The sequence below is a fragment of the Colius striatus genome, chromosome 6 (assembly GCF_028858725.1).
Source record: "Colius striatus isolate bColStr4 chromosome 6, bColStr4.1.hap1, whole genome shotgun sequence".
NCBI lineage: Eukaryota > Metazoa > Chordata > Aves > Coliiformes > Coliidae > Colius > Colius striatus.
In genome coordinates, this window is record NC_084764.1 from 43,245,338 (window position 1) to 43,259,697 (window position 14,360).

The window sequence follows — 14,360 nt, forward strand, 5'->3', positions numbered from 1 at the left end:
GCCCAAGGAAGCTGGGGAGAGAAGGATTTTGACACTTGGTCCTGCCCCAACAGGGTGAAGCCCCTTGGTGTCTGGGTGTGGGGGGTTCAAAAGCAACCCCTGAGCTGCCTTGTGGGAATGGCTGCATTTCAGCCCCTTCTGCCCTGTTTCTAGTAATGATTGCCAGGTGCCAGGAAACACTGTGACCTGTGGTTATACATTTATATATTCATATATTCACCTCCCCACTCCTCACTTTGCCTTGGAGGCATTTATTTCCATGGGGATGCTGGCCCTGGATCCCTCCATCCCCAGAGCATTTGGGCACCTTGGAGGGAACTCAAAGCAAAGGAGAAAAATGAGGGGTCTGGAAGGTTTAAAGGACATTAAAACACAGTCACTTGGCTTGTCACAGGTATAACCCTGCAGTGCCTGGACAGGGGCTAGGCAGGCTCTGCCTGGTGTAAAAGCAAGAGGGGTAAATCAGGAGGTGTCACAGTGCCATGTGAAACGTGCAATGTTTTGCTTTAGGAGCCTGCCAACATGTCACCTGTCCAGTGTTATAGGGGAGAGCAAAGGTTCTAGTGAGGGACTGGTGCAATAAAGTCCTGTGGCATTTGGACTTGGTGCCCCATAGAGAGCAGAGAGGTTCATAACTCCCCTACGTCTGGGACAGTGGCAGCGTGGACTGGTGGCAAGATGCCCTGATGGGGAGATGGGACTGGGCAGAGCATCATTTGGGGCTACCCTGTGACACAGGGGGGGCCTTTCCTGAGGTTTCCCACAGCCAGGTGGCCCAGGGCTGAGATTTTCATCCTTGAGCTCTTCAAAAGCACAGTTAAGCCAGAGCCCACCCCAGCACGCTGGGGAAAACCACAACGGGTCACGCTCTGGCAGGATGACAGCGGGACAAAGGGAGCAGGGAGCTCTTTGCACAGGCACATGCTGAGGTGTGGAAAGCCCCTTTGGCACAAAGTCCAGCCAAGGTTCTTTCCATTCTGCTTGGTAACTGCCTCCTCTGCCAAGCATTTCTGGGAAGCTGGTTTGTACAGCCAGGCTTGCGGTGCAGCCGGAGCAGGTGGCAGCTCTGACGTGGATGGGATCAGAGCTGGGTCTCCCTGGGAGCTGTGAACCACCCCAAAACACAACTAGCACCGAGGTCAGCTGGGATGCTAATAAACACAACCCTAGGAGAGCTCTGCATTTCACAGTGTGGGTCACCACAGCTCTTTCCAGTGCTCTCTCTCAAGGAGCACGCGTGCTGCTGGGAATTCCATCAGGGCAATGCTGAGTCCAGCTGTTTGCCCCCCAAAAATCAGGAGGATTTAAAACCTGTGCAGTTGTTTACCATCTTCCTTAACTTTGCTAGAAGGTTGTAAGCCTCAAGCTATCTGTGAGGATTCATTTTCTTTAAAAAGGAAAGCTAAAGGTCTTCTTAGAGGGGGCTTCAAAGCAAGAAAAAGACAAAGCACTGACTGGAATGAAGCTCAGTAAAATGGTGAAGCTGAGTGATGCTGTCATACATGTATCAGAAGCAGCGTGGTCAGCAGGAGCAGGGAAGGGATTGTCCCTCTGGTGAGGCCACACCTCGAATCCTGTGTTCAGTTTTGGGCCCCTCACTACAAGAAGGTGCTGGAGCATGTCCAGAGAAGGACAGTAAAGCTGGTGAAGGGTCTGGAGCACAAATCTCTTCCTGTTTTCCATAGCCCCTGGGGAGAAAAGTCTTCAGGCAGTCCTGGTCCCTCCCATGCCACCAATACCAGCCCTGCAGTATCAGATGTGTGCTTTCTCAGCAGTACCATGGTGGGGCTGGTAAGCCCAGAACTTTGCACTACAAAGCTTATGGTCCCTAGTGCTGTGGGCACCACCCTGTCCACAGGGAGCTGAGAGGCATCCCCACCAGCCCTGCCAGGCACCCACCGTGCTCCTCCATCCCTCCCAGCCACCAGGAAGGCACAGCTCTCTGCTGCCAACCTCCCAAACGTGCTCTTAATGTGAAGTGGGTGTGTGAACTGGAGAGAAGAGCCTGTCCTAGCAGTAGGTGGCCTCCAAAGTGTTTTTACCCAGCAGTGCTTCAGATTGTCTCCTGCTCAGCCTTTGCTAATCCACCCACTGGTGCAGCAACAGCCACACCACGTCCTGGCTGTGCTGTTCAGCCCTTGCCATCAACAGGAACAAGTGTTCCTGAAAAGATCTGGCCATCTGGAGGAAGTGTAGTGAAACTACCTTCCACCCAGCAGCACCAAGCTTAATTGCCTTCTGGGTCTCCAGGCACGCTCATGGGAGCAGATTAATCACTATCTGGGGGCTTGAAAATGGATGCTCTCAGCCTGAGCCAACGACAAGCTGGTGGACTGGGCTAAGTATGGACCTTCCTCACCAGAAAACAAAGGAGGCAAAAGTGGGTTGAGAAATCACAAGTAAGAGGGAACCTAGCAAACCCAGCTGAAAGCACTGATATCCCAGAGCTGTAGTCAAGGAGCTCGTGGCAAGTGGCTACTGCAATCCAGTAGCCAGCTTTTGCAAGCTACAGCCAATGAGGTATTTGCAACCTGGCTTTAATGGGATAGCAGGATGGTTCTCAGCTGCTTGGCTGTGTGGCATTGACTCCTTCTTCTGACTGTACTTCATCAGGCAGCAGTGTCAAAGAGTTTTCACTCTATCTTTTTAGAGTCAATCCAGTTTGATGCTGGTGATGAGGAGCTGCTGGTGTCCAGATGCCAGGCTGATGGGAAGCCAGAGTTGCTGGGAGGAATCCAGGCATGAGGTAAGGATTAGGGAACCATGCACAAGCTCTGTGACTCTAAATACTTGGAGATATCTAAATACTGGAGATACTCAGAAGATGTGCAGATGAGGTGCTAAGGGACGTGGTTTAGTGATGGGCCTGGCAGTGTGAGGTGAGTGGTTGGACTTGATGATCTTAAAGGTCTTTTCCAACTGCAATGATTCCATGATTCTACAGTTTCTGGAAACATTGGCAGATGGTGAGAGCCAGGCTCAGACTGGGACAGAACAGAGGCTTCCTCCTCACAGGCTTCCAAACACTATGTCTTTCCCTGCACAGTGGCAAAAAGTGACAGCCTTGGGGACTTGGAGGTTTCCATGGTGACCCAGCCCTATTCCCATCCATTTACTGTCAATTTGGGAGGAAAACAATTCTTCTTTATTTCCTTCTCTCAGCAAACTCATCCTCAAGTCCAGCACAGCTCTCCCTAGTTCCCATGGCCATGGCATAGGTTCTTGCACCGTTGCCACCAGGACAGGATGGCCCTCGAGACCCAGCCCACAGCAGAGGATTCCCACTGGATCCTGCTGCAGAACCGCTCACCATGGCCCATGTGGGGCCAGAACCCCTCCAGCCTCTGCTGTGTCAATGCACATCAGCTTGCCAGCAGAGCCCTTAGTACATGTGCTGCCTCAGAAGTGCTCACAGGAACAAAAACAACCCCTAAAATCACCCTGGGGTGCAAAGCCAGTTCCTCCTCACGTGCTGGTTTACCCCTGATGTACCCCAGTGCAATCTGCCTAGAGGAAAACAAGGACTGGCTGAAGTTGCAGGAGTCTCCCATGTGTTGGTGTTCCCCATGAAAGTGAGATTAACATCATTCTTTTGACCCTTGATGGGCTTTGAGTCTTGCAGCAGTCAGGTCCACCCACGTGCAAGGACACTTCTCCACCTGGCTTTTGCAAAGAGCTTTGCCAAGCTGTAGATGCATAAAAATGACTGTGAACAGGACTGGAGAGAAGCAGGGTGGAGGAGGAAAGGCAAAAGGTTTCAGTCATGCAGGGGGTTAGATCAGCTCTTCAGAGATCTAGAAAACAAGGGCTGAGAGGAGGAACTGGACACATGGGGGTTGTTTGAGAGGCCACACAACAGGTTGCAGCTGTGGAGCAGACTGCTGGAGAAAAGGAAGGGAATACCTTCTGCAATGGGGAGAGGAAGGTGGGTTTCTGCCTGTTAAAGCTGCACCACCTGGTATCTTCAGGGTGGGTTTGGACAATCATCTGTGAACAGTGCTTTAGGAGCAGGGCTCCTGCCCTCTCTGCCTTACACCCCTCTGGCTGTGGCCAAAGGCAAGGCATGAGGTCTCCTGCTCCCACCCTTCCTCCATCTAGAGCTTGGGAGTCTCTTCCCAGTGGGTATTTGTGCAGCTTGCAGATACCTGTGTTAGCTTGTTTGTCCTTGTTTTGGCTTAATCTGGGTTTAACAGACACAGCTGAAACCAGCTGACCTCCAGAGCATGTTACCGTGCCCTGTGCCTCAGTTTCCCCCTCTGTGAAGTGCAGGTACTTGGTTTATTGTCCTTGGGAGAGTCATACAGATGAGCTGTGTTGGTTGACCTCTTGGGATAAGACTGTTTCAAGGGGTTTCTGATTTCTTCAGCCACCATGTGAAGGACATGCACAGCCCAAATCTGTAGGGCTGTTGCTGGCCAACAGGTTCCTGATGCCCTGTACCTGCTGCCATCTGTGAGCCTTTCACACTACTCCTTTTCCTCCTCACCCTTCTGAATATTTGGGTTGAGTATTATTTTCTCCCTCTTCCCTTCTCTGTGGCTAATTCTCATGTTCATTGTCTTCCTGCTTATTTGTCTCCTTGCACCTAACACCCGTGGAGCACGGTGAAAGGTTCCTCAGTGGGGGTGAGCAGCAGGGAGGGTTGGCATGAGGCAGGTCCCACAATCTGCTCTGCACCCCCTAGATTTTCCTCAGCTGCAAGTGGAAGGAGAAAAACCCGATGCTGAGGCTACAGGGGGGATATTTCCCTGATGCACTTGCAGGAGGCTGCACTGGCTCCCCACTCACAGCCTCGGCAGCCCAACCTGCACGGCGGGATGGATGCTCAGTGGGATGTCCTGTGACCTGCTCCCTTTCTGCAGCTTTCACTCCCACTGTGGTGTGGTATTTCACTCACTCTGTGGTGGGGCTGATTGCTCAGCCTGTGCTGGTGGAGGAAGCCCCAGAGCTGCAGTGATTTATTGCACTGTTGGAACTGGCCTGGTATTTTGAACAGCATTGTCAGTGATGGATGAGGCAAAGGCATGCTCAGAGGCCTCGAGTGCCAGCACAGCCAATGCCTCCTGGGAGATGGTTTGCAGTAAAATGAGATATACTGCTTCTACTGCACTATTTTTCTTCCTGGTTTTAGGGGAAAGTGAGGGATGGCTGAGCATTAAACTGAAAAGGCTGTTTGCAGGGGAGAAGCAGGTTGTGATTGGGAGGATGGCTTTTGCAGAGGGGATGCTGGCTCCCAGGCTTGAGTGGAAACATTTGAAAGATGAGTTTCTGCAAAGCACAAGAGTGGTGCCTGGGAGAGGAGGGTGATCCAGACCAGGGATGGGTGTCTGATGGAGGCCAGTGCTGTTTCTGCACAGCCATGGGAGGATACCACTGGGATTAATAGCTATTACATGGGAGTCACACACACACCAGTGCTCATTTAATTGCAGAAAGGTGGGCCAGGAGGATTTTCTATGAGAAAACCATCCTAGATACTTTTGAGGGATAAGCATCAAAGTTTCCCCTCCCCTCCTCCCAGAAAAGGTCTGGAATAGGCCCATGTGCAAAGGATCTCACTGGTTTTCTTCTGCAGAATGGCCTTAAGTTGCACATGAGGAGGTTTAGCTTGGACATTAGGAGGGACTGTTTAACTGAGAGGGTTGTTAGATACTGGCACAGGCTGCCCAGGGAGGTGCTAGAGCCACCAATCCTGGAGATGCTTAACAGATGCATGGATGAGGTGCTGAGGGACGTGGTCTAGTGATTGGCTTGGTAGTGTGAGGTTGGTGGTTGGACTTGCTGATCTTAAAGGTGTTTTCCAACCAAAATGATTCTATGATCATTTATTTGATAGAATGCATGTGTTGAACACTCCCAGCAAGCCACCAGCCCTGCACACCATGCCAGGAGCCATGCCCAAGTGTGCCAGACCTCCCACGAGGCCAGTGTGGATGGTGTAGCTGGGAGACAGGCTTCTCCTTCGCTTGATCCTGGCCACTGGTCCTAGATCTATGAATCCTGTGCTCACCACTCACTGCAAGCAGTTTTGGCAGCACAGGATGGAGTAGCTCCCAGTGCCCATGTGCTCCTGCTGCCCTGGCAGCCTGGCAATGCCCATCTGGTGTGTCACAGACACTCCGTGGTGCTGTCTGCCAGTGTTTCCTTCTCCCTGTCTTTCATTAGTGATGAGCCATGAGTGGATGGATGGTAATTGCTCTTCACACACACACACAAAACCCCCCATCTGTCCAGGTTGTGCTCTTGGTGGTCCATTAGTTTGCAGTGAAGCTCAGCAAGGCCAGGGTGGAGTCCATCATCACCCCAGCCCTTGGAGCAGCCTCAGGTTGAAACGTCACAGCTCACCGGCTGCAGAAAGAAGCTGCTGTCCTATGAGCAGGGTGCCCTCATCCCATTCATCACAGGAGCTGCTGAACCAGACCTCAAAGAGCAGAAGTGCTTTGTGTATGATACTGACTGTGGATAACCTACATGAGTGGAACTCTCCCTGTGCCTTGCTGAGACAGCAGCCTGACAGCAACAGCACCGCTTTTCACCCCGTGTGACTCCAGTGGGATGGAGCCTGAGGTCCATCAGCACAAGGGGGATGGATAACTGGCCTCATCACCTGGAGACAGGGCATTGCACTTGGCAGGGAGAGCTCCTCTTTGGAGAGGGCTGAGGGCTGACTGCTCTCCTGAGGCTAGCAGCCTGTCATGGGGATGAAACCTCACTGAGAAAACTTCAACCACACTGTTATTGAAATGAGGTGGTTAAAAGCAAACCACCTCTGGAGCCTGCCTGCTGTGCATGTCACCACAGCTACATGTCTGCTCTTGCAGATGTGTCAATGAGGCCAAGGGCTGAGCTGGGAGCTCAGTGTTGCCTCCAGGAGGCTGTGGTCAGCAGGAGCTTGTACTTCTCCATCGCAGGGAGTTGTCTTTACTGCACCAAACTTTCTTCTCTGTGGTGCTCAAAGACTTTACTGAAGCCAGGTTAATATTTATTTGCCACACCACTGCAGGATGTTCTCAAAGCAAAGACTTTGAGGAAAAAACAGTAGAACCTTCTAAGGAACCTCTGTGGCCTCTTCTTCCTGGCTGGACTTATTCCAGCTTAATCCCAGGCTTGGTTTGATGGAGGTGGGGAAGGTGCAGGCTGGCTCTTACCTGTGTAGCACTCTGATACAGAGTCTGTGGCTTTCTCCCAGTGCTAGAGGGTGCAGGTATCACACCTTTTCATTGCTGTGAGCTGTGGTGTTCACCACAATGCCCCAGGGAAAGGGGGACACAGCTTTTACTGAACCCATCCCCAGATGAAGCCTGGCTGTCTGACTCCTGGCAAGCTGCATTTTCCTTGCCTTTGGTGGCTGGGGAAAGCTGAGAGCTAGTGCTTTATTTAAACATGTATTTCAGTACTTTAACAACCAAAAAAAAAAGTGGCTTTGAAATTTCATTGAAGGTGTTGTCACTTGATTCATTATATGTCTGTAGAGATGATAATGACTCCTTTTGAGGAGTTAGTCTCAGTCAGTCAGTGCTTAATTCATATATCAATGACTCCATAAGCCCTAAATCCATACATTTGCTGCAGCTGCTCTGATCTATTGTGCCAACTAATCCCTGCAGGGGCTCATGGGTGTGGAGACAATTTGCTTAAGGAGCTGTGGTAGCAAGGGTGGGTGGTCAGCTGTGGTGGAGGGGTCTCATCCCCATGAAGCAGCCGAAGGATTTGTAACCCAGCCATGCTCAGGGAGAGTGTCAGAGCCCAGGCACTCTCTTTGGCTGATTCACCCCAAACTAGATGGTGTGCAATCCATGAATCTGACCCTGACAGTCTTTCCCATTGCTGGCAGTGAGCTGTGCATCGTTTCTGCCTGGCCATGGTGGGGTGGTGGCACCGTTCACATCTGGCCAGGATGGTGTTGGTTTGTTCAGAGGGAGCTGGTTAAGGCATAACTGCTTATTAAGTTTACAAGTACATCAAGGGTGGGTCATGAGGAGGATGGAGCCAGGCTGTTCTCAGTCCAATGATAGGACGAGGGGCAGTGGGGACAAGCTGGAACAGAAGAGGTCCCAAAGAAACACAAGGGAAAACTTCTTCCCTGTTGAGGTGAGGGAGCATTGGAAGGGGCTGCCCAGATGGGTTTGGAGTCATGTGATTGCTAAGAGCAAAGCCCAGCAGCCTGGCTTAGACCACTGTGCCCTCCTATGCAAAGATGGAGCCAAGTGTCACGGCAGCACAGCCACAGCTCTACCCCTGGAGCCCACAGAAACAACTCTGAGCGGTGCCTCTGTGACTTGTGCAGCACCAGACACACCGTGGCACAGCCAAGGTTAAGCAGCCCACAGCCCACATCAGTCTGTGCTGCCTCCTGGCTGGGCAAACCTTGCCAGCCCTTCTTGTTTTTCACCAGCAGATGAGGTTTAATTTGACCTAGCGATGCTGACACAGTTTTGAGGACACGACATGCCCTACGAGCCACAGGCTAGACTTGGGATGTAGAAAACTCTGGTTCACATCCCTCCTAGAACTGATCCAAGCGGGATGTGCTGGAAAGCCTGGCACTGACATTGGAAAGCTGGATGGAGCTCTCAGTGCTGTGGCTGTGCAGCCCTCCAGCTGTGCCCCTGCAGCGCTGGGCTCTCCCTGCACCTTGGAGCTGTGTCCTGCAGCAGTGCCCGTGCCCCTGCCTGGGAGCCTGGGACCCTTGCAGCCTCTCCATGCTGCCAGGACCTATGGGCTTCCTGCTGTAGGAAAGAAAGAATAACAACAACAGAAGGGAAGGCAGCAGATGGGAGCCAGCAGAGCTTTCTGCCTGTTTCTATGGAGCCCCGTGTGATGCCCCAGCCCCAGCAGCTGCCAACACCATCCCTACCCAGAGGAGACTTGTTGCCTTCTCCCTCCTCAGCACACAGACCCTTCACCCCAGGTGCTGAGCAGCCCCAGGCAGCAGGCCAGGCTGGCTGGGGCCATGCTGAGGGATGTCCCTCTTGCCCAGTTTCCCAGGCCAGCGGCCACACTGAGAACCTGGCAAAGGCAAAGAAATCAAGTTGTGACTCAACTACATTTGGAATCTTTGTGAGTTTGGGGGTTTTGAAAGTGTTTTGTGTGAAATGTCGCCTGAGCTTTCCTGCCCCTCAGGAAATTCCTGCCCCCTCCACTCTGCTCTCAGCACTGGATGGCAGGAGGTGGCAGGTGATGCTTGGTCTTTGGTCTCATGTGTCATGCAAGCACAGCTTGGCCAGCAGACCCTCACCTTGATGCAAAGAGGTGGCTGCCCAGCCTCATCCCAGCACTGCTCTGTCCAAACTGCCTCCTTCCTCCCAGGGAAGACATGCTGGAGACAAGCTGCTCTGGGATGAATCCTCAGCCCTCACAGCAGGAATTCAGCTTTTAGGCTATTTGTATGACACCCCCAGAAGAGCAAACATAGATGTGTTTGAATTAACAAAACTCCAAGGGCATCCCTCCAGTTTTCCACCTTCTCGGGTCTCCAATCAGCCCTTTGAGACACCTTTCCTTGGAAAGGGAAGATGAGGATGAGAGATGACAACAGAACCTCTCTGTGATTGCAGAGTAGCAATGGGACTGAGAAATCCCATTTTAAGTACAAACACAAATGTCTTCCACAGCCTGCTTAAAAAAGCAAGAAGAGAAATCAAAGGATAAGTTGCTTCTGTGGCTGCCACACATTTTCTCCCCTGCATTTTCATTTTCTCTCTGGCTTCATCTGCTAAACTGATGCTGAAAAATATTTGGCCTCGTGGTGACTGTCTTTGTAATCACATCACAGAGGAATGTCAGCCATCTCCTCTTCTTTCCCTCCTAATATGTTAGTGGCTATTATCAGATTGAGGGAATAGCACCAACAAATCTTCTTAGTTTTCCCCATTAAACATCTGTGGGCTTGTGATGGGGTGTGTTTTTTTCATGTTCTGAAAGGCAATTCACCCTCTGCTCCAGCTGTGACTGTGGGCTTTGAGTTATTCACTGCTAAGGTAGCTTGGTTTCAGATTTACTACACACTCCACTGCATTGTACAACCCACCATGCTACAGCACTGTGAGACTGGTGAAAACAGACCCCCCACCAGCCCTGATTCACAGCATTATGTGCAAACCAGTAATTGCTCTGGTGGGATTTCTTGTGTTGCAGCCTTGAATCTCTCCATCCCTTCAGCAGCACTGGTGTGAGGGGATAGTCCTCATCCTCTCCAAAGTATAAGGATGGCTTCTGCTTGAGCTTGGTGCTTCTAAGACAATTCTTATACCTGGGAGGGAGCAGGTGGTGTGAAGTCAGTGTGGATTTACCTCACAGCCACCAGTGTTGGTGGGAGCAGTGCTGGCAGACACTGGGAGCTTTTGGGAAGTCCCATTAAGTGTCACTAAGTCAGGCTCTCGTGTGTTGTGGGGTGCAGTGATAACAAGAAGTCAAATAGGCGTGTGAAACCTGACCACAAAAAGCCAAGCATCACCACACACTGCATAACAAGAGGTTCCAAGGAAAAAAATCTCTTTACTATGAGGGTGATGGAGCACTGGAACCCAGATGGGCTGTGGAGGCTCCTTCTCTGGGGACATTCCAACCCAGCTGGATGAGTCCCTGTGTGCCCTGCTCTAGGTGGTGCTGCTCTGGCAGGGGGGTTGCACTGGGTGAGCTTCCCAGGTCCCTTCCAGCCCTTGAGCTTCTGTGATTGTTCATATTTACCTGCTGCATTGTCTGTGAGGAGCACCTCTGGATGGCCTGCCTTCACTGTGCTCAACCATGTTTGAATACAATGGTCAATAGCCAAGACAGTTAAATAAGGTGAAAAGCAGGACTTGGCCTTGGATGTTGACCAGAACAAATTAATGTATCCTGTTTTGGTGCTGGCTGCAGCCAGCTGCTGAGTCACAGCTCATATCACATCCTTGAACTTAACTGACCAGGGCTGTGATCAGTTCAGCAGGGTAAAGAGCTGCAAGGCAAACTGTGAAAGAACCTCCACGTGGTACAAAGGTCCATGCCCAATTCTTCTGTGTTCACATGGAGGTCTTAAAGAAAAAAGGGTGTGAAACTGGAGGTGGTACCTGTGCTTTTCCTTCTTAGGAAGCAGAACCAGCTTTTAGGTGGTAAAGCTAAACCCTGGATTCAAGTGTCTTCATACAGTAAGGGATGTAAGATCTGGAAGGGGTAGCTGGCATCCCCCTGCCCACATCTGCTACAGTGAGCATCTGGCCCTGCTTGCCCCACCATGATGAGCAGTTCCAGGCCCCCTGCCCTCCCCAGCTCCCCCCACAGCTGCACAGCTTCTCACAGGCTCACTCACAGCATGCTTGGGGTTGGAAGGGACCTCTAGAGATCATCTAGTCCAACCCCCCTGCTAAAGCAGGTCCCACCTAGATCAGGTCACGTCTTCCAAACCAACGGCAATGCTGACACAACCAACCATCAGTCTACAGGCACAGACCCTTGGCCATGCCTCCATTAAGGGTGGGCACAGCAGCACTGTCAGCAAAAGGATTTCTCCAGTTCATGCTGACTGGTGCCTATCTGAAACTGTTACTGGTATGCATAGCTAATTCTCTGCCTTCCACCAGCATGCTGGTTGTACCCATATCTGCTCCCCTGGGGATCCATGCTCTGCAAGGAGGCCTCAGAGGTGATGATGCAGAAGAGGAACACAAAAAGTTCCACTTAAACATAAGAAAAAGCTATTTCAGTGTGAGGTGAGGGAGCCCTGGCACAGGCTGCCCAGAGGCTCCTTCCTTGGAGGGCTTCAAGACCCACCTGGACATGTTCCTATGTGACCTGATCTAGGTGACCCTGCTTCTGCAGGGGGGTTGGACTGGATGAGCTCTAAAGCTCCCTTCCAACCCCCACCATTCTGTGATTCTATAAGAGAAGGGGCAGCACCGAGCTGGGGAAGAGGCAGGGATGTATTTGGTGAAGGAAAACAAGTGAAAACAACAGAGAGAGAAAAGAGTCAGTGTCAGAAATAAAAGTCTTTGCAGCAGAGGGAGAGAAGACAGATGGGAAGACAGGAGAGAAGCAGTGAACAAAGAAAGAAGTGCAGAGAAGTCAAGGAGAGGCTGGAGGAAGGAACGTGCAATCATTTGGCACCAGCATGTGTGCAAAGCAGGGGCAGGGAGGTGCAGATCACTGAAGTGCAGCACCACAGTATCGTGGGCTGGCCACTCAATGACCGCTCTGAGGATCTCTTGCCTTAGGCTTACTGCTGCAGTGAGCAGGAGAGGGATGTGTGCTGAAAACCAGATCTATGGGGAAGAAAGAGGGCTGAGACCAGAAATTCCATTATATTCTTGGCACTTTGACATTTTTCCTCCCCTTGTGTGAGATCTCAAGGGAGCACTGCCTACTCCTGCAATAATCATCATCAAAAAAGGTAGCATGTGAGTTGGCATGGCAACTTCATCTACTAAGTAACTAACACGTAGGATTTGCTTCTTGATCTAGCAGAATAATGCCAACAGCCCCCAGGAAGATGCTTGCCTGTGGCTGCCTGCCTGGTGCTGACCAATTTCGTGCTTCACTCACGCTTGGCCACATCAGGGCACATATTTGCTGGCTTCCTCTGCTACATCCTTTGGGCCAGCACTACATGATCCTGTCCAGGCAGTGCTTTGCATTTAGCTGCTGTTATTCTTTGGCTTTTCTGGAAGGTCTTTGGAACTGAGAATGTCTGAGAACTGAGCAAACTGGTTCCGACGTGCCCATGCTGGGAGCATCGTGCTGCTGCTGCCCAGTATGGCCAGTATCCCCAGTAACTCCCCTTCCTGAGCCCTTTGCTGCCTGTAGGGATTGGGCCAGGGCTTCCCTGCTCCTGCTGAGCCTCCCTGGGCAAGCCAGACCACCTCAGAGCCATGCTGGCCAAGGGATGCTCCCTTCCATGCCTCCAAAGGGAGCGTGTACGGTGCTACCTTGGAGCGCCCAGCTGGGGAGAGCTCAGTGTTTTTGAAGCAGGGGCAACACAGGGGAGAGAAGAAGTAGAAACTACTCCTTGCTACCATTTCCAAAATACAGAGGAGAGGGGGGAAAAAAAGAGCAGCCTGATGTTTGATTTTGCCCATGTTTATGGGTGAGGATTGGCTGTGTGGTTGGACTCCACAGATCTGTATGCACTCTGCTCCTCCAGCTGGGGCTGAGACTCCAAGAGAAATGAGGACAAAGCAATGCTGCCTGCAAGGAGGGGGAATGGCAGGTGCCCAGCCCAGAAAGGGATTGCTCCTTTCCTATCTGGTTTTTCTACTTCTTCATCTAGGGCTGGTGAGGGGACTGTGACCACCCTGGTTCGGGACCTGGTGAGCTGCCAGAGGATAGACCCAAGCCTGTGGAGGAAAGGGAAGGGCCAGGGAATCATCCAGCTAAAGCTTTGCTTTCTGTGGCACAGCAGCTCCTGGGAGCCAGCTTCTCTTCTCACTTCTTGTTTTAGATCCCTGCATCCCTCAGCCCTTCCTTTACACGGGTCCCACGTAGTTTATTTCGGTCCCAATGAGCAGACACTGTCATACTGGTGTAAAGATGCTTTGGATCAGTGTGCCTTGTTTGTTTTAAAGAGCACAAATCTGGTAATATGGGATGTGGCCACGGGGCCATCTAGCTCAGCACCCTGTCTCTGAAAGCCACCATAGAGGAGTGTGCAGGATCCATCAGATTCTTACTCCTCCAGCCTCCAACCCTTTTCAGCTCAGGGGCTTCCTGGGCTGAATGTGGTTTGCAGCCTGCATGTAGCAACACTCAGCATCTTCCTGTTCCAGGGACTTCTCCATCTTCCTCTTGAGTGCATGTAAACTTTTAGCATCCAGACTGTCATGCAGCAAGGAGCTGCACGTGGCCACCCGCTCTCTGACGAGCCACTCCCATCTCCTTATTTTGAACTGGGCTTCACTTTGAAGCAGGAGTCACTTTCTGCCCCTAATTCCTGTGCTGGGAGAGACAGAGGATTTGTCTTTCAGTGTACAGAAGAAGCCTATTTGAAAAGGCACCTTTTAATTAGTGTGTGAGCTACACTGCCTCAGCAGCACCCATGTGAATTCAGTACCAACACATCATGTCTCAGCCCTTTGTGGTCTCCTCTGCAGGCTCCATCCTTGCTTGATAAATTAACACAACTGTGAAAATGACAAGTTGTAGGGTACCCAAACCCTTTTTAGTCTGGTATTTGTCTGGTTCTTCCAACCTATCAGCTGCTCTCATGGAAGATGTATCTCCCTGCACTCCTCACCTGTCTTGCAGCTCTGCCTCCCCACAGCTGCATCTCACTAACAGTGTGCTGGCTTTGCAATGCCCAGGAGAGCACAGTGAGTGCACAGATACCTGCACAAGTTTTAAATGAGTAAACTCTCCTGCTATTAGCAGTGGCCAGCTTCTAATCCCAC